Source organism: Gracilinanus agilis, chromosome 3, assembly GCF_016433145.1.
Source record: "Gracilinanus agilis isolate LMUSP501 chromosome 3, AgileGrace, whole genome shotgun sequence".
In the NCBI taxonomy this organism is placed as follows: domain Eukaryota; kingdom Metazoa; phylum Chordata; class Mammalia; order Didelphimorphia; family Didelphidae; genus Gracilinanus; species Gracilinanus agilis.
This window is the reverse complement of record NC_058132.1, coordinates 61,401,950-61,407,644: the sequence shown is the minus strand read 5'-3', so window position 1 is coordinate 61,407,644 and position 5,695 is coordinate 61,401,950.

Genomic DNA, 5,695 nt, shown 5'->3' with positions numbered 1-5,695 from the left:
TTTTTCCTTCCTTGTGTAAGGCCCAAGCAGGCTGAATTCTTGCCAGGTGAATTGGAAAGACCAGATGCTAATTATAATGAGAATAAAGAGCAGTAAGACCTAGATATTGTGATGGCTACAGGTAGGGTGATCCCAGTAAACTCACCTAATGAGATAATCTCATATTGCCTGACACCTCTTTAAGGTTCAGAGGAGAGAATTTCTTCAAGGAGTTCCCAACACCAACAAAATTCCAATTCCAACCCAAACACAGCAGTAATACTGCATTGCCTTGCATTTTGTATCCCAACTTTCAGTTTCTGAAAACACTTTCATGCCTCCCTGGGTCTCAGATTCTCCCTCTGGAAGCAAGTGAATTGGATGTAAGATCTGAGATTCCTCCCAGCTCTGACATTCTCTGCTCTACGGGCCCCTCTCAAGTCTATCATTCCATGATCTAAGACTCATTCCAGCTAATATTCTATGTTCCAACTGCTCTCCCAGCTCTGAATTCGATGTTCTAAAAAGCCCTCTTGGGTTCTAACATTTGATGTTCTAAGACCTTTTTCAGTTCTAACATTCTCTAACAATTCTCCCAGCTCTAATATTCTCTATCCTAAGCCCCTTTCAGCTCTGCCGATCAATATTCTACAAATCTTCCCAGTTCTGGCATTGTGTTCCATGTTCCCAGTTTTAACATTCTCTTCTAAGTTTCCTTTAACTCTGACTTGACTGTGTTCGAGTATCCCGTTAGCCTCTTCCAGTTCGAACATTCTGTGATTCTGCCTTGTGTCACAGCAGCCCCATTAGGGAGGGCTGAGGCCGAATGATTCTCTCATGTTAGAGAGGAAGGAACAGGCTAGGAGAAAGGAAATGATTTGTCTGCCACAGGCACATCTGAGACTAGAACCAAGGTTTCTCTTCTGAATTTTAGCTCTGTTTAGTTTCTTTTGGGTTGACCATTTCCTTCTTAAGCCTCCTGCATATATACATTTCTCCCACCCCCAGCACACACACTAATTCCTAAGAATCTCAGCTTCTTGTCCTAGGCTGCACTGCCCTGCTACCCAGCTATGTAACTCCAAGTAAATTGCTTGTTTACTTTTTCTGGACTTTAGTGCCCTCCTCCCCAAGAAAAATACATTACAGGATACATAAAACTCTCCAACATGCCTCTTCCTTTCACCTCTTTCCCCTCCCCTGGCCCTTGGGCATCCTCAAAGAAGGTTCAGAAATAATTATACTATCATAAGATTTTTGAGTTGAAAAAGTCTTTAGAGACTATCTAGGCCAGAAGTTGTTTTTTTTTTTTAACCCTTATTTTTTGTCTTAATATTCTAAGATAGGAGAGCAGCAAGGGCTAGGCAGTGGGGGTTAAGTGACTTGATTAGGGTCACAGAGCTAGGAAGTGTCCGAGTTCATATTTGAACCCAGGACCTCCCATCTCCAGGCCTGTCTCTCTATCCACTGAGCCACCCAGCTGCCCCACAATGACTTCTAATGAGGAAATTAGACTAAAGGGTCCCTTAGGCCTCTTCCGGTTCTTATTTCTTTTTCCATTATGATTTTAGGATAAGTAAATACTTAAGTGCCCCTGCCCTGGAAATTGCCCCAAAGAACTTACAGCTGAAAGGTGTGCCCGCAGTTCCCAGAAGTGGCATTAGTTTTGTAATGCATTCCTCTACTGAGCCCAAGCCCAGCTCTCAGAAGCATCTTTTAGACTTTCTCATTAACACAGAAATCATTCGTTGAATTGGTCAGAGATTAGGAAGGGAGATGAGACCCTGTAGAAAGTACATAGGGTCAGAGATCTCACATAGAAAGGGACCTCAAAGGCCATCTGTTTTAACCCACTTGGGATGACTCCATGTGACCAGAACTGACATTTGAACCCTGGATCTTCCTGATTCTTTGACTCTCTATTTCCCAGGATCCTAAGATTTAGACCTGGAAGACAATTCAGAGAACACCTAGGCCAGTGCTGATTTTACAGAGGGGGAAATTGAAACCTAATTTAACCAATACGCATTTAAGTGTTAATTTTATACTAGACATGGTTCTGAACATTGAGAATACAAAGAAAAAGGTCCCTACCCTCATGAGGATGGGCAGCTAGGTGGCTCAGTGGACAGAGAGTCAGGCCTGGAGATAGGAGGTCCTGGGTTCAAATATGGCCTCAGATACTTCCTAACTATATGAACCTGGACAAGTCACTTAACCGCAATTGCCTAGCCCTTACCACTCTTCTGTCTTGCAACCCATACACAGCTTTGATTCTAAGATAGAAGGGAAAGGGAAAGGGGAAAGAAAGAAAGGAAGGAAGAAAGAGAGAAGGAAGGAAGGAAGAGGGAAGGAAGGAAGGAGAGAAGAAGGAAAAATAAGGAAGGAAAGAAAGAAAAAAATGGAATATAAAACTGATTGGGAAGGAGTTGTCTTACTTCGTTGAGGGTCTAATTGAGATTCAGTAACATAAATTTGTAGTGGACTTAGCTTGGTTTTATTACTTCCTCCAACTCTGTTCAGCAGTATATGGAGTAGCAAAAAAGGAGGAATATGGTGGGAGTAGTCCTGGTTTGGGTTTTGAGAAGACATGGTAAACAATAAATAAGACAGGTGGGCAAGGCATTTAAATTGGGAAAGGCAGGCCAAGAGGTTGGGAGGTCCTGAGTTCAAATTTGACTTCAGACACTTCTTAACTATGAGATCCTGGAAAAATCACTTAACCCCCATTGTCTATCCCTTACCACTCTTCTGCTTTGGAACCAATATACAATAATGATTCTAAGACAGAAGGTAAGAGTTAAAAAAAGAGGAGGAGGAGGAGGAGGAGGAGAAGTTGTTGAGAAGGGAGGTGGGAGGAGATGATGGCTTGAGAAATAAAGGTGGCTGTGAGGGCCATAAACACAGTGAGGTCAAAGAATAAGTGGTAAAGGTCATAAGATCCAGGGAGAGATGAAATGATAAAAGGTCATAATTGGAGTTTGGAGCTTGGAGGATCATAGCGTTGGAGCCAGAAAGGACTTTAGAAGTCATTGAGCCTGACTTGTTTTTTAAGAAGACTGAAAAGAATAGATTTAAACTTGATGAATGTAAAGACTAAACTTCAAGTCCTGAAGGTTTAGCAATTGCTTATCATATTAGTTTAGATGCTAGCACTACCATATTCTGATTTTATTAAAGTAAAAGCTTGAACTGCAAAAGAAGACCAAAAGAGGCCCCATTATGAAGGGATTTCAAAGCCAAATAGGATTGATATTTTATCTTGGCAGAAAGGAGCCAGTGGAATTTATTGAATGTGGGTTGGGTGTGGAGGACAAATCCATCTCGGCCTCCGACTATGGGGGAGCTCCCTTCTCTCCCCACCTCCCATCTTCCTGTAGCACCAGCATTGCCTGCCAGTCGGTGTCCTCTAGAAGTAGAACCTGGTCACAGCTGCACTTTTGAAGGCTTATTTTGGCAGCTGAATGGAGAATGGTCTACAATAAGGAGAGACGTGGGCCGGGCAGACTCACCAGGAGGTTATTTCAGTAGTTCAGTGATGAAGGTCCAGATCAAGATGGTGGCAGAGAAGAGGAGGCATAGATGAAAGATGTTAATGAAGGTAGAATTGTAGAGCTGGTAACCGATTGGCTATGAGATGCCAGGGAGAGGCATGAGGAATCAATGATGACACCTAGGTTGTGAGCCTGAGTGACTGGTAGGAAGATGGCGCCCGGATACGTCCATAGGAAGTAAGTGAGTGAGGCAGGGGCAGGAGTTGGACCCAGGTCTCCCACAACACACTGTCTCTCATTCATGTTTGAATATGGAAATAGAAGACTTGGAAGTGATAACAATATCAAGGCTATGGCCCTTCCTGTGTGTAGCTGACGTGGAGTAGAGAAGCAGTTGGAGATGGGAGTTGAGTGGATTGAGGAAATGGGAAGTCAACGTATTTGAGGGAATATCAACACGTCTGTTAGTATGAGGGCAAGAGTTGAGATTGAGGGAGACTATGAGCCAGGCACCAAATTCCTTGAGAAAAGGACAATGTCCTGAAAGTGAGAAGATAACAGCTATTAGATTGTGACTTAGGTAATAAGTGTGAATAATGTGAATAAGGAGAGGTAACCTCATAGTGGTGGTGGCCAACGAGGTAGTGTAGTGGATGTTGAGCTTTATGACCCTGACTAAGTCAAATAAACACTTTCTGCTTCAGTTTCCTCATCTGTAACATGAGGATCATAAGAGCACCCATCTCTCAGGGTTGTTGTGAGTCTAAAATATGATAATATTTTGTAAGTTCTTTGCAAAACTTAAAGCACTGTATAGATGCCTATTATGTTTTTGGTTCTTCTTATGATTATAAACTACGTATAAATAAATTATATAATAACTATATGATAAATTAAATAATCTAAATGATCTATAAGATATTATAGATAATATATAAATTATATATAAACTATGTGTTCTAGATAATATATAACTATATATTAATATATCTAAACAATATATAGCTATATATTCTATGACATAAATAACATAGAAACATAATTATAAATAATATAAACAATATGTTAATATATAATATATAACATAATTATACAATATATAAATAATTTGTAATATTAAATATGTGCTATAGAAATGATATCTAGAAACTACATGTGATATTTTGATATAAATTATAGATTATATACATTACATTATATATGTTATATAACATAAAATAAGTATATACCAGTGATGGGCAAACTTTTTAAAGAGGGGGCCAAAGGAAAGGAAATGCTCATCTGTCAGTCTGTTTCTAAGGAACTCTTTCGAAGTTTCATTGTATTGTATCCTACTCATCGTATTTGTCAGATTAGGAATAATGTTGCTGGCTGGATAAAACATTTCAGGGGGCCACATCTGGCCCGCAGGTCGTAGTTTGGCCATCACTGGTATATACTATATAAATATATGTAGAAACTATGTGTGATATGTATGATATAAATTATAGATTATATAGTATAAACAATATATTTTTCATTATATATGTTATATAACATAAAATAATAAGTATATACTATATGAATAATATATAGAAACTATATGTGATATGTATAACATAAGTTATAGATTATACAGCATAAACTATATTATATATGTTTATATATTATATATTATACACAATATATGAATCATATATAAACTATGCATTATAACTATATATTATATATGCTATATATAGCATATAAATCGTGTATCATATAACATATCTGAATAATGGGGGCAGCTGGGTGGCTCAGTGAGTTGAGAGCCAGGACCAGAGACGGGTTCAAATCCTGGGTTCAAATTTGGCCTCAGACCCTTCCTAGCTGTGTGACCCTGGGCAAGTCACTTAATCCCCATTGTCTAGCCCTTCCCACTCTTCTGCCTCGGAACCAATACATAGTATTGATTCTAAGATGGAAGGTAAGAGTTTTAAAAAATCCATATATAAATAATAAAGGACATATAAAATATATAGCATATAATTCATATAAATAATATGTTGCATATGATAAATAATATATTATAAATGATAAATAACATGTAAGTTATAGATCGTATGTGATAAATTATATGTTATATAAGTTATATAAGTAATATATAAACTATATACGTAAATAACATAATAAACTACTATTACTATTACTATAATATATAAATAATATATTATAAATGATAAATAACATGTAAGTTATAGATC